Source organism: Giraffa tippelskirchi, chromosome 9 (assembly GCF_054371585.1).
Source record: "Giraffa tippelskirchi isolate mGirTip1 chromosome 9, T2T-mGirTip1v1.2.pri, whole genome shotgun sequence".
Classification (NCBI taxonomy): domain Eukaryota; kingdom Metazoa; phylum Chordata; class Mammalia; order Artiodactyla; family Giraffidae; genus Giraffa; species Giraffa tippelskirchi.
In genome coordinates, this window is record NC_137283.1 from 70,868,480 (window position 1) to 70,896,440 (window position 27,961).

The 27,961-nt window shown below is 41.8% G+C and overlaps 1 protein-coding gene and 1 long non-coding RNA gene across 6 annotated transcripts in view; one reads left to right on the forward strand and one right to left on the reverse strand.

Annotated features, from left to right (window-relative positions):
* LOC145521811 (uncharacterized) overlaps positions 1 to 24,319 on the forward strand; it is a 31,146-nt gene extending 6,827 nt beyond the window's left edge. Inside the window, exons 2-5 of the long non-coding RNA XR_014065710.1 lie at positions 3,333 to 3,446; positions 5,058 to 5,179; positions 23,252 to 23,376; positions 24,186 to 24,319. This is a non-coding gene — a long non-coding RNA (uncharacterized LOC145521811). The remainder of the gene's footprint in view (positions 1 to 3,332; positions 3,447 to 5,057; positions 5,180 to 23,251; positions 23,377 to 24,185) is intronic.
* KCNQ5 (potassium voltage-gated channel subfamily Q member 5) overlaps positions 1 to 27,961 on the reverse strand; it is a 600,369-nt gene that overhangs the window by 37,791 nt on the left and 534,617 nt on the right. The window lies entirely within an intron of this gene.

A 27,961-nucleotide genomic window follows, 5' to 3' on the forward strand; every position in this document is an offset into this window, starting at 1 on the left:
TCAGCCTGGCATTTGGCATCATTTACTCTGCATATAAGTTAAATAAGCAGGGAGACAACATACAGCCTTGACGTTCTCCTTTCCTGATTTGGAACCAGTCTCTTTTTCCATCTCTGGTTCTAATTGTTGCCTCTTGACCTTCGTACAGGTTCTCAGGAGACAAGTAAGATGATTTGGCATTCCCGTCTTTTAAAGAATTTTCCACAGTTTGTTGTGATCCACAAAGTCAAAGGCTTTTGAGGAGTCAATGAAGCAGAAGTAGACGTTTTTCTAGCATTCTCTTGCTTTCTCTATGATCCAATGAATGTTGGCAATTTGATCTCTGGTTCCTCTGCCTTTTCTAAACCCAGTTTGTACATCCAGAAGTTCTCAGTTCACCTACTGTTGAAGCCTCGCTTGAAGGATTTTGAGTATCACCTTGCTAGCATGTGAAATGAGCACAACTGCAAGGTAGTTTCAACATTCTTTGTCGTCGCCCTTCTTTGGGATCTGAATGAAAATTGATCTTTTCCAGTTCTGTGGCCACTGCTGAGTTTTCCAAATATGCTGACATAATGCGTGTAGCAATTTAACAGCATCATCTTCTGGGATTTGAAACAACTCAGTTGGAATTCCATCACCTCCACTAGCTTTGTTCATAGTAATGCTGCCTAAGGACCACTTGACTTCGCACTCCAGGATGTCTGGCTCTAGGTGAGTGGCCACACCATCATGGTTATCTGGGTCATTAAGACCTTTTTTGTACAGTTCTTCTGTGTATTCTTGCCACCTCTTTTTAACCTCTTGTGCTTCTGTTAGGTCCCTACCATTTCTGTCTTTTATTGTGTCCATGCTTGTATGAAATGTTCCCTTGGTATCTCTAATTTTCTGGAAGAGATCTCTAGTCTTTCCCATTCTGTTTTGTTCCTCTATTGCTTTGCATTGTTCAATTAAGAAGGCCTTCTTATCTTCCTTGCTGTTCTCTGGACTCTGCATTCAGTTGGGTGTATCTTTCCCTTTCTCCCCTGCCTTTTACTTCTTTTCTTTCCTCAGCTTTTTCTAAAGCCTCCTCAGACAGCCTTTTTAGCATCTTGCGTTTCTTTTTCTTTGGGATGGTTTTGGTTACTGCCTCCAATACAATGTTACAAGCCTCCATCCACAGTTCTTCAGGCACTCTGTCTACCAGATCTAACCTCTTGAATCTATTAATCACCTATACTGTATAATCTTAAGGAATTTGATTTAGGTTATACCTTAATTGCCTAGTGGTTTTCCCTACTTTATTCAATTTAAGGCTGAATTTTGCAATAAGGAGCTCATGATCTGAGCTGCAGTCAGCTCCAGGTCTTGTTTTTGTTGACTGAATAGAGCTTCTCTATCTTTGGATGCAAAGAATATAATCAACCTGATTTCATTATTGACTATTTTGTGAGGTTCATGTGTAGCGTCGTCTCTTGTATTGTTGAAAAAAGAGTGTTTTTATATGACCAGTGTGTTCTCTTGACAAGATTTTGTTAGCTTTTGGCATGCTTCATTTTGAATTCCAAGGCCAAATTTGCCTATTACTCCAGGTATTGCTTGACTTCCTACTTTCACATTCCAGACTCCTATGATGAAAAGAACATTTATTGTTGTTGTTGTTGTTGTTAGTTCTAGAAGGTCTTGTAGGTCTTCAGAGAACCTGTTAACTTCAGCTTCTTCAGCATCAGTGGTTGGGGCGTAAACTTGGATTACTGTGATGTTGAATGGTTTGCCTTGGAAGCAAACTGAAATCATTCTGTCTGTTTTTGAGATTGCACCCAAGTACTGCATTTCAGACTTTTATGTTAATATGAGGGCTACTCCATGTCTTCCAAGGGATTCTTACCCACAGTAGTAGAGATAGTGGTCATCTGAATTAAATTCTCCCATTCCTGTTTATTTTAGTTCACTGATTTCTAAGATGTTGATATTCACTCTTGCCATCTCCTGCTTGACTATGTCAATTTTCCTTGATTCATGGACCTAACATTCCAGGTTCCTATGCAATACTGCTCTTTACAGCACTGGACTTTGCTTTCACCACCAGACACATCCACCACTAAGTGTCATTTCTGCTTTGGCCCAGCTGCTTCATTCTGGAGCGATTAGTAACTGCCCTCCAGAAGCATGCTGGACACCTTCCTGCCTGAGGGGGCTCATCTTCAGTGTCACATCCTTTTGCCTTTTAATGCTGCTCGTGGGGTTCTCGCAGCAAGAATGCTGGAGTGGTTTGTCATTCTCTACTCCAGTGGACTACGTTTTGTTAGAACTCTTCACCCTCAGTCTTGGGTGGCTCTGGATAGCATGGATTAAAGCTTCATTGAGTTATAGAAGCCCCTTCACCACCACAAGGCTATGATCCATGAAGGGGGACATACCTGAATACATATATGCGAACTGTAATTCTTTGACCCCTTTTGAATTGTCTTCCTGTTTCGTTTTTTTTTTTTTTTTTAAGGTGGACATACGTAAGATGAGATGACTTGTCAAGACAGAGAGTAATTAAGTGCAAAGCAGTCCTTTGAAAATTGAGATCATGTCTCCCTGTGCACTAATCTCTCTGTTTTTTTCCAGACTAAAAGTCTGAGGCTCCACCAGGCCTGCAGGATCCTGAGTGCTGGCCTCTCCTCTATCTTCCCATCAGCTCCCTCCAGGAGAGCATTCTCCAGACCTGGGGTTGCTCCCTGCACTTCACACCCTGGGCCGCCTTTGGGGATGCTCCCTTACTCCTGAGGCCTCTGTTTAGCCTCATGTCTCCAGGAGGACCACTCAGACCACCTCACCCAAGGCTTCCTGCTACCCCCTTCACCCATCTGTAGTTCCTTAGTCACTTCTTTTTTTTCCCCCCAAGCACTTGTCACCTTCCAACATATGAAACAATTTATTAGTTTTTGTTCAGTATCTATCTTCCTGTGCTAAATGGCTTCAGTTGTGTCTGACTCTGTGTGATACTATGGACCGTAGCCCGCCAGGCTCCTCTGTCCATGGGATTCTCCAGGCAAGAATACTAGAGTGGATTCCCTCCAGTGGGTTCCCATGCCTTCCTTCAGGGGATCTTCCCAACCCAGGGATAGAACCTGTGTCTCTAACATCTGCTGCACTGGCAAGCATGCTCTTTACCACTGGCACCACCCGGGAAGCCTAGAGTGTAATCTTGTTCTCTGGTTATCTCAAGAGCCTGGGGCAGAGGACAGGGCTAAGCAATCTAGTGTTTACTGAGGGGACCAGTCAGGGTGAGTGATACCTCCAACTCTGAACTCTGACTGATAACAAAGTTTAGCTCACCAGCTAACCTCTGATTTTTTTTTTTTTTTATAATCTCTCATGACTAGATACACTTTTGAGATCCTACTGTGAAAAAAAAATCCAAGTTTTCCTCACAGCATTTAATTGCTATAGGATTTTCAAATAGGATCTTCTCCCAGTGATCCACAAAAATACTTGAGGTAAAGTAAGTTTAAAGTAAAAGAATGAATAACTTCTATAGTAGAACTCAGGAAATATTTGTTGAATAAATACTGTATACTGAGCTTTTATTTTAGGTTGAAATGCAACCTGTCGGTGCACGTTAAATTCTTGAGTCTATACATTTACAATCAGTAAATAACAGAAGAATTTTATGGCCTGTACAACAAGCAAGAGCACATCCTCTATATTCACATAACAAGCCCATCCTGATTCACTCTCCTCTTCAAGAGCGATGTCTGGGAATGGAATGTCAATATACTACAGTGACACACACTGAGAATTCATGCGGCCCCTTTGGATCCTCACTTCCTTATGCTTTTCCAAATGTGGCTTTTAACCCAGTGCTGTATGGTGTTAGTACCGTAGGGACGAAGTGGGAGATTTCCGTCCTGTGACTACTGTTCATTCCATTCTGAATCTTAGGAGATTTGGAGTAACTAGCTGAGAAGTTAGATTTTATTAAGAATTAGGACATCATCTCACTGAATTCTGATAGAAGTAGAATATAATGTTATAAGGAAATTGTTCCATTTGTGAATATATGTTCATGAAATTTTTTTCTAAGGTGTATAGTGTTAGGAAAAAATTTGAAAAAAATTGCTTTTCTTGAAAGAAGTCCCAGTATTTATATCTGTTGCATTGACATATATTGGTTTCAAAATAAACTACCCTTGCCCTATAAAGCAATATTCTAGTTAAAGTTTTTATGGCAATATTCTAGTTAAAGAGCTAATTTTAATATTTTGAACAGATAATTGCATTTTCCTATATATTTATACCGAAGTAGATGCAAATGCTGCTAGCACAGTTGAAGATTATATATTGATAGAGAATATATAATTTAGTTGTGCTTGATGTTTGTTTTTATTTTTTGGTGTTATGACATTCTCTATGTGGAGGGGAAATTTTGGGGCCAAAAATAAAGCTGTAACACCCACAGCGGAAATGAAGAGATACATTCAAATACACTAGTAGAGAAGGTGCAGCTTACTTTCTTTTTCCTACCTAAAAACAGTTACATCTAGATTATCCTGTGATTATCACATTCTTAAAAGTATGGCTGTATACACCATGAAAATGGCTGTATATACCTTCAGCTCTGTAGAAGACTTTCACAGTAAAGAGAAAATACAATTGGCCTTTGACTGGACCTGACAACTTTGCTGTTGGTATGGCCTAGCACCAATTTCCAAATCTGATTTTCATACACAATAAGAAATACACACGCACACACACACAAGACAGAAGTTCCTTTCTGGGTTAAGATGGTAGAATGAACATACACATCTAATCTTGACTTCTCTGAAAATCTCATTAAAAGTATAGTGATGAGATGCTTTTAAAAAAGACATAAACCCATAACAGGAAGAGAGGAGGCAACAGCCACATAATTTTGAAAGTAGGAAGGCAGATGGGCAAGCTGGGTAGCTGGCAACCTGACGCCAGAGAGAAACCCCAGCTAAGGCTGGGAAAAGCTGAGATGCAACAACACTCACACCTCAGACCAGTCAGGACCTGTCAGACCTGCAAGGTAACTGAGATAAGGAAGGTGGTGTGCAGTCTGCCTGATTCCGCTTCTTTTCCCACAGGATACTGGCTGCAGGGCTTCGAGTGAGGGGACCTCGGGGGTGGGTGTCAGGTGACTATATACAGCCCAGATGTTGAGAACCCACTGGTCACTAGCACAACGGCAGCAGGATCTCACCTCCAGGTAAGAGTCTGGAGAAGTTCCCTCTGGGGACTCTGACCGGCTCAAGAAGAAAGAGTTGAAGGTAAGTGACAGACTTTATTTTCTTGGGCTCCAAAATCACTGCAGACAGTGACTACAGCCAGGAAAATAAAAGATGCTTGTTCCTTGGAAGAAAAGCAATGACAAACCTAGACAGTGTATTAAAAAGCACAAAAGTCTGTAGAGTCAAAGCTATGGGTTTTTCAGTAGTCATGGATGGAAGTGAGAGTTGGACCATAAAGAAGACTGAGTGCGGAGGAATTGATGCTTTCGAACTGTGGTGTTGGAGAAGACTCTTGAAAGTCCCTTGGACTGCAAGGAGATCAAACTAGTCAATCCTAAAGGAAATCAATCCTGAATATTCATTGGAAGGACTGATGATGAAGCTGAAGCTCCAATACTTTGTCCACCTGATGCGAAGAGCTGGGAAAAGACCCTGATGCTAGGAAAGACTGAAGGCAGGAGGAGAAGGGGACGACAGAGGATGAGATGGTTGGATGGCATCACTGACTCAAGGGACATGAGTTTGAGCAAGCTCCAGGAAATGGTGAAAGACAGGGAAGCCTGGCATGCTGCAATCCATGGGGGTGCAAAGAGTGAGACATAACTGAGTGACTGAACAACTAACCTCAGAGGTTCCCCAGGAAAAGACTGACCCAGATCAGCCCACAGAGAAGGTCAAGCTAACTGACACTGGCCATGTGCTGAGAAGTTCTAGTCACCCTTGTGAGAGCCAACACTTCAGTATGAAAAGAAATATCTGAGGCATTAGTGAATTCAAAGAGATAAAAATCAACCCAAATTGAAGTAAAAGAAAACACTGTCATTAAAATCTTCACAGAGATAAGGCAGGATACCATAAATATGAAACAAGAAAAGGGACACGTAAGCAAGGACAGCAACAATGAAGAACCTTAGAAATGACAGGTTTGGATGATAAAGTTGGCCAGAATGCCCAGAAAACAGAACCAAAAGACAAAGAGGTAGAAAACGAGAGGAGAAAGTCAGAAGGCCAGTCCCCATACCCTGCCTCTAAATGATGAATTTTCATGAGACATCAGAGAAGAGGAAGGAAGAGTTCATTAAACACACACACACACACACACACACACACACACACACACACACACACCATTCTAGAAAGGACGGTCATGATTCACCAGTTTGAAATGACCCCTTGAATCTCCACTGGAGTAGACAAAAATACACCCATACCCAGGAATTTAATTATGAAAATTTATAACACTACGGCAAAAGTGGGTTGTACAAAATTCCAAACATAAAACGAGCAACATCCACCACTGGTCACCGACAAACATCACAACAGCTCTGGACTTAAGAGTCCCGAAAACAAGCATATCAGGGTGCAATGCTCTCAAAATTCCAAAGAAAACTATTTCTGGCCTAAAAGTATATATCAAGTCAACCTCTCAAGCAGCAAGAGGATGGAAAAGTCATTTTCTGACACACAAGATCTCAAAAAATATTGCTTTCCTTGTGCTTTTTCTCAAGAATGTCCTGGACGATGTACCCCATCAAAATGGGGACGTAAACCAAGAGTGAGGACAACCCCAGTGCAGCAGACACAGCAGGAATCACAGGATGAGGTTAAGGAAGCCCTGCTGGTCACTGTGGGCCAGCTGGAGGGGCTTCCATCCAGGTAGGACTGGAGTGGCCTGGGCACATTGACAGCAGTCAGTGCCACGCCTCCCACCAAGAAAGATGAAGTCATGGGCCCCTGTAGGCTGGAAACACAGTGTAGAAGAAAATCAGAAAGAAATCAGAGTGGATGTCTGCAGCAGGCTTGGCAAGCAGCCAACCCAGCTGAAAGGAGGGCAGGGTGTCTGTGAAAAACTACAATGGAATTGGGTTGTTTAGCTGACACAGTGGACCTTGCAGACATTTTTACTGAAGGATGACTGGAAGATGTGGGAAGAGTTATGAAAGCAACGCCGGCAAGAAATAGGGCATTCGTTTACCATTGGAGAAGCAAGCAATGGTAATACAACATAATACACAGGCATAACATAAATGCTGAGATTTAACTTATAAAAACTTATGGAATGATGGGAGGCTCTGCAGAAGGGCAACAGTGGAAAAAAAGAGTGAAACCTTCATTTACTAGAGTTTTAAGTTAATAGAAAATGTTCAAAATTGATTAATCAGAAGTTAGTTGCATGCACATACTATTGAAAAAAAGACATTGGTAAATATCAGAAGAAACATTGGAAAAATATAAATGATTGCTTCCAGAAAGGAGGTCTGGAGGGTAGAGTGGGAGAGCTGAGGCGAGTGGGAGAGCTCTTTATATCTGTCCTGATATAAAGAGCTTATGTTTTTTGACTTTTATTATTTTAAACTTTCAATTTTGTTAGTCACAACTGCAAATTCAAGCATGTAACTGTGGGGTCATACACGGTTGCAAGAAGTAACCCTGGGTTCCTGTGTGCCCTTTTCTCCATTTCCCCCAATGATAACATCTTGCAGAGCTGCACTGTAGCCAGGATGCTCACACTGGTGCAGTCGTGATATGGCTCCATCACCATGAGTTCCCATGCTGAGCTTTCATAGCCTTGTTCTCCCTCCCATCACCCACCCGCCGTGACTTCTGGCCGCCACTAATCTCATTTCCATTTCTACAATTTCATCATTTCAAGAATATTATACAAATGGAATCATATAGCTTGCAACATTTTGAAACTGGCCTGTTTTCTACTCAGTATAATTCCCTCAAGGTTCAGGCAAGTGGTGCACAGCAAAAGCTTTTGCACCTTTAGGGCTGGATAGAATCTCTGGTACATGGGTACCAGAGTCTGTTTAACCATTTACCTACTGAACAGCATCTGTGCTGCTTCTAATTTTTTGGTTATTATGAATAAAGATGCTATGAACATTGATGCACAGGTTTTCTATGAATAAAAGTTTTCATTTCTCTGGGATAAATGCCCAAGAATACAATTTCTTGGTCATGCAGTAATTGCACGCTTAGTTTTATAAGAAACTACCAAGCTGTTTTCCTGAAGGACTGTATCATTCTACATTCCCACAAGCAACATATGGGAACTCCTTCCTCTATATCATCCCCAGCATCTTCTGTTACTGCTATGTTTTATTTTGGTTCTTCTGATAGGTGTGCAGTGATATTTCCTGTAATTTTAATTGGCATTTTCCTAGTAGCAAATGAATATAAACATCTTTTCATGTGCTTATTTGACATCTCTATACCTTCTTCAGCGAAATGTCTGTTTCTGTCTTTTTCACCTTTTTCTAATGCAGTTTTTCTTTTTTTTCTTTTTTAATGTTGAGTCTTGAATCTTCTTATCTACGTGGGACATGCGGTTTGTAAATCTTTTCTCTCAGCCTGCAACTTGTCTTTTCATCCTCTTAATAAGGAAGCTTGCAGAGCAAACATCTTAAACGTTCGTGATATCTACTTTGTCAATTTTCCTATCATGGGTTGTGCATTTTTGCTTAGCTCCAGATCCTGAAGATTTTCTCTTCTGTTTTTTTCTAAAAATCCTATAGCCTTATGTTTTACATTTAACTCCATGGTTCATTTTGTGTTAATTTGTATTATTTGACTTTTATAACTAGGCAAATTTATTACTTTGGTAAAATAAGAATTCTTTGAAAAATATCTCAAAGGCTCAAAAAATATCTAAAAGGCTCATGAAATAGTTTGGCTCCTACTACTTGTGACACATCCTATTTCCTGCTCTGGCTCACCCCACTATTTACCCAAATCTCCCTACCTGCCCTGAGTGTGATCTCATGACCCTCCACTGTAGATTGGAAAGGCCTGAAGACAGAGTCTTTTCATCTGGTTCCCACTCCCAGTTTTCCTTGTTCGTTGTTCAGAAGTCATGTCCAACTTTTTATGACCCTATGGACTGCAGCACATCAGGCTTCCCTGTCCTTCACCATCTCCCAGAGTTTGCTCCAACTCATGTCCATTGACTCGGTGATGCCATCCAATCAGCTCATCCTCTGTCATCCCCTTCTCCTCCTGCCTTCAATCTTTCCCAACATCAGAGTCTTTTCCAATGAGCTGGTTCTTCATATCAGGTGGCCAAAGTATTGGAACTTCAGCTTCAGCATCAGTCCTTCCAATGACTATTCAGGGCTGATTTCCTTTAGGATGGACTGGTTTGATCTCTTTGCAGTCCAAGGGACTCCCAAGAGTCTTCTCCAGCACTTCAGTTTTCCATCTCTTCCTTATTTCTTCTTTTATAACTTCTCCATCATCAGTTCCATCTCAGATGTTTAAAAAAATCACCCACTGGTCCTTGGCACAAAAGATAAAAACTCTTATCTGTCCCTTTCAGGTGCTTCCCTACCACGTGGCACAGAAGTGTGTGTGTGTGTGTGTGCAGTCTCACAAAAGTTCTAAGTATGAGGGCGGCTCCACACCAGCTGAAATAGTTCAAGCCTGGGGAATGAGAGTACTCTCGTGGCTTTCTCTTTTAAGTTTCCATAGTCACCTCAGAATTAGGACACCACATCCCTATTCTTCCAAAACTGCATTCTTTTTTTTTTCCTTGTGGACATTTTATTAGCAATCAGCACTTCATTTATATTTATCACTGCTGGAAAACAGGATCTCTCACCTTCCTGCTCATCCTACTTTAACGCAAGTCACAACCAATTTTAGGCACAAATATTACAAAACTACATTCTTGGTAACCTCCTAAAGTATGAGTTATCTTAACCTTCAGTACAAACTCAGCATACAACTGATGATTCCCAGGAAGGTAAAACATACTATGCACAATGCCTGCCGACCACGGGAATCTTGAATGGAGAATTCAGTCAAAGTGGTAATCTGTGTTTACCAAAAAACCTGTGTTTACTAACCAGCACTCTTGCAATTTGGAAAACCTGATTTTTGTTGTTTGTTCTCAGGCTTGCTAATTAGCAACATTCGGAAATACTAATTTACCCTAATGAGAGATCCATTATGTAAGACACTTGAGCACTTTCTCAGTAAGATCAAAGATACCTGTCACGCTGATTGAGTAGATAACTAGTGCATTATCAGCATCTGAAATTATGGTAACTATGATACGAATTTCTCTAAGATTCTCTATTCAGGATTGTCAATTAACCTCACTTACTGGCTAGCAGAAATGCTGGCAAAATTTCCTGGATAGCTCCTGACACTTAATTAAAAGAGGTCTTTCTGTTTTGTGTGATGATTCGAAGCACTGGAGAGTGTTCAAAAATGGTTAACATGGTCTCTACTGCTGAAACTGCTGATCACATCATAGTAATGACTAGCTAACTGCTGATATAGAGAAGATGAAAAAAATACTTTAAAATTCTTTTTAACTGCACAGGTTACTATATTCACCATCTTTATTCAAAGGGTAACACTGGAGTATGTTTTTATACTTCTTTTAAAGTTATTGCAACTATAAGGCAATACAGGATTTTTATTATCTTAAAAGTTACTCAAATACCATTTATTGAATACTCCAGCATTCAGTGATTCAGCAATAAACAGTTTTAATAATAACATCACATCCTGTGCTTCAGCAATCTCATTTGTGTGGGAGCTTTTTATAATCCCAAAGCAATTTCTATCAAGAGGGTGCATGGATTCACTCCAAATAAATATTAAATCATTTACTTGTTCATTGTCTGTTAATTATTCATTCACAATAAATATTTTTTATTTTGAGCAACTATTATGGGCCATGTACTGCCATATAGTAAGCTATTATGCCCTGTCATATAGTAAACAAACACCTCTCTTCCAGAACGAATGAATTATTTCCAGAAATAATTCAATGATCCATGATAAAAAAATAGTCTGAGATAAAATAAGGATGATTAATTTCTTTCTGTGATTATATAAATTATTTACCAGGAAGACTCCTAAAACTCACTATAAGGAATAGAGAAATAAAGTTTGTATGATCATATAATTTTAAACTTTCATTTGTCATTGATAGGGCTTCCCTGGTGGCTCACATAGTAAAGAATCTGCTTGGAATGTGGAAGATGGGTTTGATCCCTGGGTCAGGAAGATCCCCTGGAGAAAGGAATAGCTACTCACTCTAGTATTTTTGCCTGAAAAATCCCACGGACAGAGGAGCCTGGGGGGCTACAGTCAATGGGGTTGCAAAGAGTCAGACACAGCTGAGCGACTAACTTCCACGTTCTTGCCATTGATAGAAATTGCCATCAGGGACTTCTCTGGCAGTCTAGTGGTTAAGAATCTGCCTTGTAATACAGGGGACTTGGGTTCAATCCCTGGTTGGGGAACGAAGATCCCACATGCGGTGGGGTCACTAAGCTCACACGCTGCAACCACTGAGCCCGTGTACTCCAGAGCCCACGCTCTGCAAGAGAAGCCTATGCTGCAGTGAAGACTGAGGCAGCCCGAATTTAAACAGAAAAGAAATTGCCATTAAATACTGGAAGAAACAAAGACGAAAACATGAACATTAGTCAAGGACAGGACATTAACTGATTAAAATTAATGTCGAAGTTAGCATTAATGAATTAACAAATAGTAGCAATACATTCAATGCATTGAGGACCTATTCTGTGTTGGGCAAGAATACTACATGCATTACATCATTACATCTCATTAGAACACCAACAAGCCTATTAGGGAGGTTTATTCCTTCTGCTTTAGAAAGAGAACGAACGCAAGCACAGTGAGGTTACGTCAGTGGCCTCCTCTCAGCCAACCTTGTGAGGGTAGTGGGATTTGAAACACGTTCTCTTTTATTCCCAAACTGTGCATTTAACCACTGTGTTGGATTAATTGAATTTTCATGAACAATTTCTTGAGAACTGACTATACTCAATTGAAAATGATACCTAGCAGAGAGCCCTGTGGGGCTCCTGGGCACAAAATCTTTGTGTGTCCCCCGTTTCTTGATTATAGGAAACAGCCTTCATTCAGCCTCCATGAGTTCCAAAGGGCAGATTCAAGCAATGGTTAATTAGGGAAGGGGGCAGAGGCAGCGACAAGGGAAGAATATTCAGGAAACAACAGTGCAGTCTTGGGGCAAGGGCCTGATTCCCCCTCAAGGGATACAATATTGTTGAGCCATTTGGCAGATACTGAAACCCTCTCCAGGAAGGAAAAGCTAACGATTAATGATGGTGTGCTGCCCACAAGCATGAACACCCCAGACCTAAGGAACCTGAAGGTTGATGATGCTGACTCCCAGTTACCTCACCATCAACCATTGAGAAAAATGTCCACAAGCCGATTATACCTTCTTTGAATTATGACGATAAAAACTTCTCACTACGTGCTCGAAGTGGGGCACAGTTTTTGGAGGCAAAAACTGTTGTGTTCCCTCTTTGCTTGGCGAAGAAATAAATCTACTCTTTCCTCCTAAATTCCATCTCTTTCTATTTAGCACTCATGTACAGAAGAGTGTACTAGATTTTGGTAACAAAAACAAAGACATAAACCTCACAGCTTTGTGAAAACATTACTCTTTTACCCATATACACACATATCGACTTTTGTAGACTTTTGTAGTTTCACCAGTAAGCCATCTCAGTGTTTGCAGTAAAAGCAAGGTACTTTTGTAGTTGAGCAGGACTGCCTTTTTTGGAACAAACATTTGGGTAATCCTAGAGAAAGTGAAAGTGACGTTGCTCAGTCATGTCCATCTCTTTACGACCACATGGACTGGAGTCTGTCCATGGGATTTTTCCAGGCAGGAATACTGGAGTGGGTTGCCATTTCCTTCTCCAGGAGCTATTCCCGACCCAGGGATTGAACCTGGGTCTCCCGCATTGTAGGCAGACGAGAAGCCAAGTGATTATAAGAAAACAAAGGCCAAGCAGACGCAGGTAATTGAGATAGTCACCGTCCACGCCCTCTGGCATGGTCTCAGCTGGCCCTGAGCACAGTAAAATAACTGCACTAGGTCAAACTGGAAGAGGTTGATGGATGCTTCCTGCCATTCTAGACTAAGACAGCAGTACTTCACCTCAGGGAGAAACATTCTGAAACACGGCAAAGTGACTTAAAAGAACTTACTTAATCTTACGTACAAAAAGATGAACTCTGGTTTTTTTGCACCATATTCAGAGACATCTGACTTCAGTCAAACAGCCATGGTTTGCAGTGGCCCAACAAACTGCAGAATTACAAATGTGCATTATTCATTAACCAAATCTGTTGGGGAATTCACAGCAGATCTGGTAAACTCTCCTCAACTTTCAATTCTTATTCAGCGAGCAATGATACTGCCAGGAAATGCCAGTGTGTCAACATTGGTACCATTTGGGTGAGCTTGGCTGGAGATGGTAACATTTAAGTGTGGCCTTTCAAAAAATACTGGGAGTTCCTGATGCGTTACCTTGACATCTGAAAGGATGGGTAAGAATATTTATAGTTTATATAATGACTAAGGGGGTATGGCCCAAGCAGATTTGCCATATTAAAAGCAGATAACGAATCATTTGACTAACACTGAACTTACAGCTAATTTAGTCCACATTTCATGTGTTCACTCATTCGTGATATGACTTAAGTGAAAGAAATCCTCTGAGCAGCCCAGCAGGATGTGAAGAGCTTTGGAACCATACCTCAGGGCAATTCCAAACCCCAGCCCCCAGTTTAGCCTGAGCTACATAGGCAAATTATTTAGATTTTCTGAGTCTCAATTTTTTCTTATCTGCAAAACGGCTGTGTGGGTGTTGAAGAAACCAACAGATGGGAAAGGCCTCATCAGCGCCTGGCATGTATTAGGTGCTAAGGATGCTGTCTTCCTTCTCGTTCCTTCCGAGGCTCTGGAAGTGGAGGACCACACGGTGATCAGACATCAACACTGTGCCTGCAAAACCAACTGCACATAAGAAGGGTGGCAGGTGGTGAGGTGCAACCCTGCACCTCTTCCCCTGGACTCCATGTCAGGCCGTTCTGTGACTTGTGACCCTGAGGATGCAGCGGACATCACTCTGTGAGAGTCTTGAGCAGATCTTGCAGGTTCTGCTTTCACTCTTGTAACAGAGAACAAGCCTGACTCCATCTTGGATCCATTTCCTTTACTTGAACCTTTGTATCCTATTGCTTTTGCTTAGTTAAGAATGTTGCCTGTAGCCTGAAATATTCAGAAAGAGCCCATTTTCAAGACTCTGACCTTAAGGGTATAATACTTTTCCATTCACGAAGAGATAAGGTATTGCAGAACAGAGAATAACATTTGTCTTGTTGGAGGTTTACAGGACATCGTGACCTGACCTGGCTTCCCTAGTGGTGACACTAGCGGTAAAGAATCTGCCTACCAATGCAGGAGACACAGGAGACAGGGGTTCAATCCCTGGGTCAAAGTGGAGGAGGAAATGGCAACCCACTCCGATATTCTTGCCTGGAAAATTCCATGCGCAGAGGAGCCTGGTGGGCTACAGTCCGTGGGGCCGTAGAAAGTCGACATGACTGAAAGACTAAGCACTGCATCGTGACCTGACCTACATGGACAGCTGCAGGAACAAGTGATTCTGACACCAAGATGTTTGCAACAACACCCCTCCCTCACCTGCCTTTAAAAATGCTTTGTGAAACGTTTCAAGGAGTCTGGGGCCTTTGGGGGACATGAGTCACCTGTTCTCCTTACTTGGCCCTGCAATAAACCTTTCTCTGCTCCAAACTCCAATGTTTCAGTATAGTATGGCCTCACTGTGCCTCAGGCACACAGACTTCTGTTGGGTGACACTCTCTAGGGAACCCAGCACCATGAGAACCAGCCGACCTGCTGGAGACTGGGAGACCTCATGCAGCAGACATGGGTCCTGCCAGCAGCGAATCCCAGGTGCCCAGGTGAGTTCAGCCAAGCCCAAAGGACTGCCCAACAGAAGTGCAAGATGAAAGTAGGATGCTGTTTTAAGCCACTAAACCTGAGGAGAGAGGACCATTTTGCTTGAAAAGATAACCGACACAAATGCAAGATGTCATGAGGTCGAGACATTTTTTGATCAAAGCACAAAATCATTGGAACACAGGTTCAGAATCATTTGGGGAAAGCTTAGTCACTGGCTCTGACAGAATGATGTACACCAGTTGCTACTGTGTAAGATTAATGAAAGATGCAAATCTCTCACCAGCGGGAATTCAGGATTTCATGTGCAAATGAATCTTTGTCACTAAAGGCACAGAGATTAATTTTCCCCAGGCAATATTCTTCTGAGGTTTCTATATTTTCAGAATTTAGGAACTGTTGTTATGTATTGTACATGGCAACAGAGGAAAAGGATGGCAAGAGAAGAGAAGCTGGGCAAAACTTGACATTGAAAATAAAATAAAAGCAATTTACAATAATTTGAGCTTCATGCTGCATATACAGAAAGCAGAGCCTGGGTAACTTGGCATTTTCCTGGGTCAGCCATTGAAAGGATCCTGGCCTTTTCTTGTTCTTTCTTTCTTTTTCACCCAGTAGAACACTCCATGAGAGCAATTAAATATAATTTTAAAATTGTGTCATATTGGCTTCTCTTTGTGTAGCAGAAAACTAAGTGTGCCTTTGAAGGAAATAGTTTGAAATATACAAATGAAAAATCACCATGCAGTTCAGAGGTGCTTCCCTTACCTAAGGGCTAAATTCTGTGATTTGTGTAATAGCTAACTTTGCACTTGTTTTGTAAAAAATGTGAAGGCTGCAGAGTGAGGAAGATGCCTTCCCTCCACCAAAGTGCCAATCAACTGTAACTGGGGTGGGGCTGGTGGTAAATTTTACAGACAGATGGGTCACGTCCACTCAGTTGGCTCCTTCAGTGCCCAGCAAAATGCTAGTCCTGGGCAGTCCCCCCAAATTCAGGTGACTTGAATGGAACCCCACCAGTTGAAGGGAACTCAGCACCCTGTGAAGGGTCCACCCTGAGGCATGCACACACACACACAATTATGACAGGTAGGGCACAGGGACCCACTTCTTGGGAAACCCAGGAAAGAAAGAGACAGATTCAGGGTTCCTGGGAGGAGAAAGCCATGCAAAGCACTTTCCTCTGAATCAGAAGAGATGAGGCCAGGTTGGGACAGCATCCCTCGAGAGAGGGAGAGAATTTGCTCTCTGCCAGCTGCGTGTCACAAAGACGTCCAGGAAACAAACGGAGGGGCTGATGTGGGGAAGAGATGAGACTTGTAGGCAAGCACTATAGTGAGCTGGGGACAATCTCCCCACCCCCAGCTAAGCCCTGAGATTACATCATGACCAGTGAGGGCTTGACTCTGTCTGAGCCAGAATCACTCATCCAGGTCACTGCTGGACTCCTGACTTTGGAGTGGTATTTGTTTGTAGGACTTCCGCAGGACTGGGGGGAAACAGAATCCCCACTCTTGGAGGGCACACATAAAATCTTGTGTACATCAGGACCCAGGGGAAAGGAACAATGACCGCAAGGAACACTGAACCAAAACTACCTGCTAAGTACTATAGGGTCTCCTGCAGAGGCAGGGGGTGGCTGTGGCTCACTGCAGAGGCAAGGATAATGGCAGCAGCAGATCTGGGAAGAACTCACTGGTGTGAGCCTCCCTGAAGGCTGCCATTAACCCCACTATAGAGTCTGTAGGCTCCAGGGTGGGGTTGCCTCAGGCCAAACAACCATCAGGGAGGGAACATAGCCCCATCAGCAGACAAGTTTTATGGAGCATGACCTGCTCACCAGAGCAAGACCCAGCTCTACCCATCACCAGTTCCTCCCATCAGGATGCTTGCACAAGCTTCCCTGACAGACTCATCCACCAGAGGGCAGACAGCAGAAGCAAGGAGAACTATAATCCTGCTGCGTATAGAATGAAAACCACAATCGCCAAAAGTTAAACAAAGTGAAAATGCAGACAATTATGTCTCAGATGAAGGAATAAGATAAAACCCCAGAAAAACAACTAAATGAAGTGGAGATAGGCAGTCTGCTGGAAAAAGAACTCAGAATAATGATAGTGAAGATGATTCAGGATCTCAGAAAAAGAATGGGGACAAAGATGGAGAAGACATAAGAAATGTTTCAAAAAGACCCAGAAGAACTGAAGAGCAAACAGACAGAGATGAAAAATAAAATAACTGAAGTGAAAAATACCCTAGAAGGAATCGATAGCAGAATAACTGAGGCAGAAGAATGGATAAGTGACCTGGAAGACAGAATGGTGGAAATCACTGCCACAGAACAGAACAAAGAAATGAGGATGAAAAGAAATGAAGACAGCCTAAGAGACCTCTGGGGCACATTAGATACACCATCATTCACTGATAGGGATCCCAGAAGGGGAAGAGAGAGAGGACTTGAGAAAAATGTTTGGAGAGATAATAGCTAGAAGACTTTCCTAACACGGGGAAGGAAACAGTCAACCAAGTCCAGGAAGTGCAGAGAGACTCAGGCAGGATGAACCCAAGGAGGAACACACAAGGACACACAGCAATCAGACAGAAAACAATTAAAGGCAGAGAAAAAATATTAAAAGCAACAAGGGAAAGATGACAAATAACATACAAAGGAAATCCCATAAGGTTACCAGCTGATTTCCCAGCAGAAGCTCTGCAGGGAAGAAGGGAGTGGTGTGATATATTTAAAATGGTGAAAGGGAAGAACCTACAACCAAGAATACTCTACCCAGTAAGGCTTTCACTCACATTTTATGGAGAAATCGAAAGCTTTCAAGACAAGCAAAAGCTAAAGAGAATTCAGCACAACCAGAGCAGCTTTGCAACAAATGCTAAAGGAACTCCCCCAGGCAGAAAAGAGACTAGCAACTTATAACAACCTTGTACATATATGTACTTCTATATCAAAACCTCATGGGAACAGCAAACCCAAAAACCGCAATAGATAAACATATAAAAAGCAAAACACAACCCCAAACAACATGAAATATGGTCGTTAAACCATAAGAGAACAAAAGAGGATGGGGAGAAAAACAACAAACCCAAAACAATTAAGAAAATGGCAACAGGAACATATGCACGATAATTACCTTAAATGTAAATGGATCAAATGCACCAACAAAAGACACACACTGGCTGCATGGATACAACAACACGGCTTATATATATGCCACCTAAAAGGTCACCTCAGACTGAGGACACATGCAGACTGAAAGTGAGGGGATGGAAAAAGATAATTCCAAGCAAGTGGAAATCAAAAGAAAGCTGGAGTAACAATACTCTTATCAGACAAAATAGAAGTTAAATAAAGACTGTTAAAAGATATAAGGAAGGACACTCCATAATCATCAAGGAATCAATCTGGTAACAATTGTAAGTATATATGTACCCAATATAGGAGCACCTCAATATATAAGGCAAATACTAACAGCCATAAAGAGAGAAATTGAGAGTAACACAATAATAGAGAGGGACTTTAGCATCCCATGTTCATCAATGGACAGATCATCCATGTAGAAAATCAACAAGGAAACACAGACCTTTTATGACCAGATACACTTAATAGGTATTTATAGAACATTTCATCCAAAAGCAGCAGAATACCCATTATTCTCAGCTGCACATGGAACATTTCACAAGACTACCACACACTGGGCCATGAAGTTACCCTCGGTAAATTTAAGACAATTGAAATCATATCAAATATCTTCTCTAATCACATGCTGTGAGGTTAGAAATAAACTACAAGAAAAAAAAACTGTAAAAACAAAAACATGTGGAGGATAAATGATATTCTACTCAACAACCAATGGATCACTGAAGAAATCGAAGAAAAAAAAAACCTACAGACAAATGACAATAAAAACACAATGACCCCAAACCTATGGGATGCAGCAAAAGCAGTTCTTTTTAAAATTATGTATTTATTTGGCTGTATCAGGTCTTAGCTGTGGGATGTGGGACCTTTGTTGCATCGTGTGAGGGCTTCTGCTGAAGAGCATGGACTCTCTGTTGTGGCTCACAGGCTCAGCAGTTGCAGCACATGGGCTTAGTTGCTCCACAGCATGTGGGATCTTAGTTCTCCAACCAGGGATTGAACCCAATTCCCTGCAATGCAAGGCATATTCTTAACCACTGGAATACCAGGGAAGTGCCAAAAGTAGTTCTAAGAGGAAAGTTTATAGCAATGATAACTTACTTCAGGAAACAAGAACATTTGCAAATAACCTGATCTTATATCTAAAGCATCTAGAGAAAGAAGAACAAACAAAACCTAAAGTTAGTAGAAGGAAAAAATCATAAAGATCAGAGCAGAAATAAATGAAGTAGAGGCAAAAAAAAAATTGCAAAGATCAATGAAACTAAAAGCTGGTTCTTGGAAAAGGTAAGCAAAATTGATAAACCTTTATCCAGACTTTTCAAGAATAAAGGGCTCATATCAATAAAATTAGAAATGAAAAAGAAGTTACAACTGACTCCACAGAAATACAAAGTATCACAAGAGACTACTACAAGCAACTGAATGCTAATAAAATGGACAACCTGGAAAAAATGGACAAAGTCTTACAAAGGTTCAGTGTTCCAAGACTGAATCAGGAAGAAATAAAAAAAATATGCACAGACCCATCACAAGCACTGAAATTGAAACTGTCACTAAAAAACTCCCAACAAACAAAAGTCCAGGACCTTCACAGGAGAATTCTATAAAACATTTAGAGAAGAGTTAATACCTATTGTTCTCAAACTCCTCCAAAAAATTCCAGAGGAAGGAACACTCCCAACTCATTCAATGAGACCACTATTACCCTCATACCGAAATCAGACAAAGACACCACAAAAAAAGAAACTTACAGGTCAATATCTCTGGTGAACATAGAAGCAAAAATCCTCAACCAAATACTAGCAGTCTGAACCCAACAACACATTAAGAGGATGATACATCGTGATTAAGTGGGATTTATCCCAGTGATGCAAGGATTTCTCAATACCAGCAAATGAATCAATGTGATACATCACATTAATAAATTGAAAAATAAAAAACCATATGATCATCTCAATAGATGCAGGAAAAGCTTTCAAAAAAATTAAGCTCCATTTATGATGAAAACTCTCCAGAAAGTGGGCACAGAGAGAATCTACCTCAACATAGTAAAGGCCATATATGACAAACTTAAAGCTCACATCATACTCAATGGTGAAAAGCTGAAAGCATTCCCACCATGATCAGGAACAAAATAAGTATGTTCCCTCTTGCCACTTTTATCAAACATAGCTTTGGTAGTCTTAGCTACAGCAATCAGAGAAGAAAGAGAAATACAAGGAATTCAAATTGGAGTTAAACTGTCACTGTTTGCAAATGACATGATACTTTACTATACATAGAAAACCCTAAAGACACTACAAGAAAACTACTAAAGCACATCAATGAATTTGGTAAAGTTGCATGATACAGAATTAATACACAGAAATCTCTCGCTTTCCTATACACTAACAATGGAAGATCAGAAAAAGAAATTCAAGAAACAATCTCATTTAACTGTTGTAACAAAAAGAATAAAATGCCAAGGAATAAACTTATCTAAGGAGGCAAAAGACCTGTACTCAAAAAACTATAAGATATGATGCAAGAAATCAAAGATGACACAAACAGAGGGAGAGATATACCATGTTCTTGGACTGGAAGAATCAATATTGTCAAAATGACTGTACTACTCAAGACAATCTACAGATTCAATGCAATCTCTACCACATTACCAATGGCATTTCCCCACAGAATTAGAACCAAAAAAATTTAAAATCTGTTTGGAGACACAAAAGACCCCAAATAGTTAAAGCAATCTTGAGAAAGAAAAATTGGGCTGGAAGAATGAGGCTCCCTGACTTCAGACTATACTACAAAGCTATAGTCATTAAAACAGTATAGTACTGTCACAAAAATAGAGATCTATAATAGAGCAACAGAGCAGGATAGAAAGCCCAGAAACAAACCCACATATCTATAGCCAATTAATCTACGTCAAAAGAGGCAGATTATATGATGGTGGAAAAATGGTATCTTCAACAAATGGTGCTGGGAAAACTGGACAGCTACATGGAAAAATAAATAAATTAGACCATTCTTTAAACCATGCACAAAATAAGTTCAAAATGGATTAAAGACCTAAATGTGAGACTTGATAATGTAAAACTCCTATAGGAAAACATAGGCAGAACACTCTGACATAAATTGCAACAATATCTTTCTTGATCCATCTCCCAGAGTAATGGAAATAAAAACAAAAATAAACAAATGGGATGTAATTAAACTGAAAAGCTTTTACACAGCAAAGGAAATCATAAACAAAACAAAAAGACAGCCCACATAATGAGAGGAAATATTTGCAAATGATGTGACTGACAAGGGATTAGTATCCAAAATTCACAAATAGCTCATGTGGCATATTATCATCAAAACAAATAACTCAATCAGAAAATGGGCAGAAGACCTAAATAGATATTTATCCAAAGAAAACAAATAGATGGCCAAGAGGCAATGAAAAGTTGTCCAACACCACTAAAGAAATGCAAATCAAAAGTACAATGAGATATCACTGCACACCAGTCAGGATGGCTATCATTATAAAGTCTGCAAACAAGAGAGTGTGGAGAAAAAGGAACCCTCCTACACTGTTGGTGGGAATGTAAATTGGTACAGCCACTATGGAGAAGAGTATATAGGTTCCTTAAAAGACTAGAATTATCATAAGTTCCTACAATACCACTCCTGGGCATGTATCCAGAGAAAAATATGGTCTGAAAGGATGCAGGCACCCCAGTCTTCACTGCAGCATAAGTTACAACAGCCAAGACACGAAAGCAACCTGAATGTCCATCGACAGAGGAGCAGATAAAGAAGATGTGGTACATATACACAATAGAATATTACTCAGCTGTTAAAAAGAGTGAAATAATGCAATTTGCAGCAACATGGATGGACTTAGAGATTGTTATTCCGAATGAAGTAAGTCAGGCAGAGAAAGAGAAATATTGTATGATATCCCTTATATGTAGAATCTAAAAAGAAATGATACAAATGAACATATTTACAAAATAGAAACAAACAATAGACTTAGAGAACAAAGTTATGGTTGCTAGGGAGGAAGGATTAGGGTAGGGGAACAGACAGTTAAGGAGTTTGGGATGGACATGTACACACTGCTATATTTAAATGGATAAACAAGGTTCTCCTGTAAAGCACAGGGAACTGTTTTCAACGTTATGTGGCAGCCTGAATGGGAGACGGGTTTGGGAGTGAATGGATACATGTATATGTATGGCTGAGTCCTTTTACCTGAAACTATCATAACATTGTTAATTGGCTATACTCCAATATAAAATGGAAAGTTAAAAAAAAAATCTAGATCCACAAAAGGTGGAAGACATGGCTTAAAGTTGTACTCAGAGGTCACTTGGCAGCTTAGATTCTGCCAGAAGGAGGAGGCAGAATCTATCCATAACTCATACCTTAAGCAGGGAGCTACTTTCTCCTACCAAGAGGAACCAAATATAATTTTCCCTGTCACTGCAGGGTGACAAAAAACATTGGGTAAGAGCCTAGAGAAATCTGGACAGAAATCCTGTTCTGTGATACAGAGCAGTTAGATTAGAATAGAAGGCCAGGGTGATCTCCAGTCTGATCAAAATAGAAATGCATTTCCCCAGTAATTAGAAATGAGGAACTGGCATTTCACAACAAGAATTGGAAAAAGCAACCTTCCCAGAAATGCAATTCATTACTTAGTCTTTTGGAGTCTATAAGTAGAGATTGAAAGGGCCCTCCACTCCAGGCTCCCAAGAGAAATAAGAACCATGGGCACAGACACAGATCTTGGGGGACAGGAGGGATGCAGAACCCACAGGAGAGGAGCAGGGTCCGTCTCTGGGTGAAGAGACTGGCCAAATCAGACACATAAGGTGAAAAGAAACCCAGGGACTGGAACTGAGGCAATTCCTCCAGGTAACCATGTTCACCAAATACTTGGCAAAAGATGGGAAGTGTGTTTCAGATTCCTCTAAATACCCTCCAGGCTCTTGCACAGAATTACGCCAACCGTTAAGCTCGGCATAGAGTGGACTGTGGACTAATTTCCAGACTTTGGATCCAGTCATTTTCAAGAAGTCCTTTCCTTTGATCATGAAAGAAAACTCTTGGGCTTTGTTTCAGGTGGACCTCAGATGAGTGGAAGAGCTCCCCAGTCACAGGTCCCTGCCAGGGTCCAGCTGAAGCCCAGAGGGAATCCTGCCTTCATGAGCATTAACTCTGTCAACACGATGCAGAGGCATCATCAGGTAATTTCAGGAAGTGCCAGGGAGTATCATGTATTGTGGAAAATGATAATCAGAGCCTGGCAAAAGCTGGGCCATCAGTGCAGAGAGTCAGGAAAAAACAGGACGTGCAGTGTCATGCTTGCCATTTTGTGGAAACACCGAAAATGTCAACTAGGGAGACTGAGGAAAACACGAGGGAAGAAGATGCCATTGTAGAAGAAGCGTGGATGAGGCTGAGCATTAAACAAAAGCCCTGTGTGCATGGATGAGTCAAGGACAGAATGCTGATGGCTTGTGATTTACGCCACTCGGAAGAAAACGTCCCACTGTGCGGACAGGAGCCTGTTAGTTGAGGCTGGTTGCCTAGTGTTGAAATGCTTCCTTTTTTGTCAGTGTCCCACTGACCTTATGTTGATGATCTCAAACAAGAGCTCCAGGAGATGGTGGGCTGGGGGCCCAGGGAACAGAAGTTAAGGAAGGGAGGAAGGGGAGGGACTTTTCTATATTCAAGAGGAGTTGAGAATGGTGCATTTTTATTCTTTTGCTAATTTCAGGTAAGACCTGATAGGTTGTCATTCACCTGAAGGGAAAGAGGGGGTCCTGGCCAGCAGCTTGGGGTGTGAGCCATCTGGATGAGGGGCTGGTAAGGGAAGCACTATCTCAGGTTTCCCTGGGTGGCAGCTGGGCTGGTGTGTTATTTAAATTTGATTCAGGTCAATGTATGGCAAAAACCACTACAATATTATAAAGTAATTAGCTTCCAATTAAAATAAATAAATTAATTAAAAAAGTAAATAAAATAAATTTGAATTCATTTGTTTTTTCCTCAGGTTTCCCTTTACCTACTTTGTCCTGCTTTTGAAATACAAGGGAGTTCGGCTGGTCTGCGCTCATGGTCTCATGAAGATTAGGTGATGGAAGAAAGGAGGAAAGAACAATAATAAACAGAAAAATTTGGCCTTCAGACACTCAGAGAAACAGAAGTGACAAAAGGGCGGAATATTTAGGAGGAAACATGTTCAGAGGCATTCTGCCCCCTCACCTTCACCACAAAGTAGGAACCATTTCTTGGCTGCCTCTGACACCACTAGAAGTTTCCTTCCGAAAGCCCGTCCCCAAACGAAAACCTTCACATCTCTTCAGTCACACCTCCTGCCCCGCCCCTTGACCCTTAGGCCACAGGGGACTCTTACCCCAGACCCAGGGCCCAGCCTCCTCACCAGTGGTCATTTCAGGCACGAGACCCGATTCTCCAAAGTGAGACGGGAATGGACAGTGTTCCTCACAGCCCAGGCTAGTCCCCTCCTTGCCTCTCCGTGTTGTGTGTGGAGAACATGCATGTTCTTGCTCCCAGCCTGGGGGAAGGCCGCACCCAGGCTACAGCCCGGCAGAGGAAAGGGGGACTAGAGGGAGCCCAGAGAGGGGAGCCGGGGTGCCCACCTCCTTGCTGGGGGCTGCTCTTTTCCCTGTGGTGTTGACTATACATTTTGTTACCAGTTAAGGTAACTGAACCTGCTTCTCTTGTGCCATGGGCTTCCCTGAGAGCTCAGTCGATAGCCTGCAATGAGGAAGACCTGTGTTTGATCCCTGGGTTGGGAAGATGCCCTGGAGAAGGGAAAGACTGCCCACTCCAGTATTCCTGGGCTTCCCTCATGGCTCAGCTGGTAAAGAATACGCCTGCAATGCGGGAGACCTGGGTTCGATCCCTGGTTTGGGAAGATCCCCTGGAGAAGGGAAAGGCTACCCACTCCAGTATTCTGGCCTGGAGAGCTGCATGGACTGTATAGTCCGTGGGGTCACAAAGAGTCAGACACGACCAAGGGACTTTCACTTTCACTCTTGTGTGACACAGTCAAATGCACCCTGACAGGAACCCTGGCTTGGGGGCCAGAGAAAGGCATCAGAGGAGAAGCAAAGAGGAGAGCTTGCAGCAGGGCCTAGAACAAAAGAATGGGCCTCGGGGACCCCACGACTGGAAAGCATTTCCCATCTTTTGCCCACCCAGCCTCCACTCAGGGGCCCTCCACACGTCTCCTGCACAGGGCTGCCAGTCTTTCTCACAAACATCCGGCAAGGATGCGTCTCCCAGAGCAGCCAGTACCGCCCTGAGAATCACCCACAAGAACTAATTCTTCCCCTTGAGCAGAAACAAGGTCATCCATGTTGAGACATGCTGGTTACACGTGTAGCATGCGAGGCAGATTTTCTTATGCTTTACAGGGTAGATCCACCTGCATCTCCTTCTTATCTCGCTCCAGATTTCGAGGCACACTGAAAGGTGTTCGCAGCCTAGCGGGGTCTGTCACAAAAGCCTCTTTGATGGCAAACTAGTTGCCAGAAACCTGGACTTAGTGCTTCCTAACTTCATCCTTTGGGTTCAGGCTGCCTGGTGCTCCGTGGACTTGCTTCTGCCACGTTTCATGTGCTCATCACCTGTGTGGACCGCGATCTGCCTCCTGACACCGCCTCTTGTATCTGGAAACAGACCTCAGATGGCCTTGTGGTTGTCCTCCCACCTGGGTAAACAGATACAGGCCAGACGGCTGTGGCCCTCAGCCCCTTCCAGATGCCTGATCGACACAGAGACGGGTCATCTAAAGGTCGTTTTCCCAATTTGCCAAATCTTCCATTATTTGAAGACGGTGCACTTCAGAAGTTAGGCAGTTCAGGCTGGGAGAAGGGTGGGTGGGCTGGTGGCAAAGCTGAATGGTTTCTAAGGGAGGGGATTTGGCCAAGTGAAGATGGGAAGAGCAGTAGTGGGGAGAAGGGGAAATGAAAGCTGCTTTAAGGGAAACTGATACGACACCTGGGGCCCAGCTGCGAGTGGGTCCCACAGGAGGCTGGGAAGGAAGTCAGATGGCCTGGAGGTGCCCCGGGATCTCCGTTCATGACTGTTATGCCTGGGCAGGTCTTAGGTCCCCCATTCACAAGACAGGGATCACAACATACCTCCCTCATAGGGATATTGAGAGAATTAAGTGAAATCATAGAAGTCAAGCATTTAGAACAGTGCTGGCCAATAAATGTCACTTTCATCATTATTCTTATATATTGAGATACAGTATCGTTTCTAACCCATCTAATGTTTTTATTGTATTTTTAAAATGAAAATTGTATGTATTTAAAAAGTACACCATGATGATTTGATATACATACACATATAGTTAAAAGAAGTTGTAGTATAAATTATGCAGTCGAGTACTACTCATCCTTAAAAAAGAAATACATTCTGCCATTTGCAACAACATGGATGGACCTGGAGGATATTATGCCACTGAGATAAACCAGACACAGAAAGAAAAAAAAACTATACAGCTCACACTCATTATATATGGAATCTCAGAAGTCATATCCAATCTAATTTTTGAGATTATGTGAAGAATCTTAAATACTATTGACTGGCCAATGGAACATTTCTATTTCTTATTATTACTCGTATCTTATTGGTCAAAATAAATTTGCCATGGCAACACCACCCTAGTCCCTTATAGTTTTTCTTCCTTTTGCTCTTTCTAAATTTCTGGTGCCAACATTTGCCTGTTACTTTCCACTTCTCAGGTACACATGGATGTGGAATTTAAAACTGTGCCCTTTTAAACTGTAACATGTAAATTTCATCAAAATTATAGCAAATAAAAACAACATGGAATATTTAATAGCCTTTTGTAAAAGTCATTAAATTATAAAAATAATATCACCTGTAGTAAATAGGTACCCAATGCATAACAGGTATATCAGCTCTCTGAGCATACAGTGCAGTGAAGCACATGTGTGCTCAGTCGTGTCTGACTCTCTGCAACCCCATGGACCATAGCCTGCCAGGCTCCTCAGTCCATGGGATTCTCCAGGCAAGAATACTGGAGCAGTTTACCATTTACTTCTCCAAGGCATCTTCCTGATGCAGGGATTGAACCCATGTTTCTTGAGTCTCCTGCATTGCAGGTGGTGGATTCTTTACCACTGCGACACCTGGAAAGTCCTCTGTAGTAAAGGATATCAGATTTGGCAGAAATTATTAAAATTTACAGGGCTTCCATGGTAGCTCAGCTGGTAAAGAGTCCGCCTGCAATGCAGGAGACCTTGATTCGATTCCTGGGTCGGGAAGATTCCTTGGAGAAGGGATAGGCTACCCACTTCAGTATTCTTGGACTTCCCTGGTGGCTCAGATGGTAAAGAATCCACCTGCAATGTGGGAGACCTGGGTTTTACCCTGGGGATGGGAAGATCTCCTAGAGAATGGAATGGCTACCCACTCCAGTATTCTGGCCTGGTGAATTCCATGGACAGAGGAGCTTGGTGGGATACCGTCCATGGTGTCACAAAGAGACGGATACGACTGAGTGGCTATCACTTTTGCAATTTCACTTTCATTAAAATTTATAGATTAACCTTAAATTTCTTTTTTTAATGTTATCTTTCAGTTAAAGGCCCATTATTTTTCAAATGTAACTTATTTAATAACTTCAAGGCCAGTGTAAGTTTTTATTTTTCTTACTGCTATTCATCTACTTTCCCTGAGCTGTTAGTGGGCACTGAAATGCCTAAAATATGTAAAGGAAAAAAAAAGAAGAAAAAAAGAGCCCCAGAAGTGAATGAGCAAAGAGAT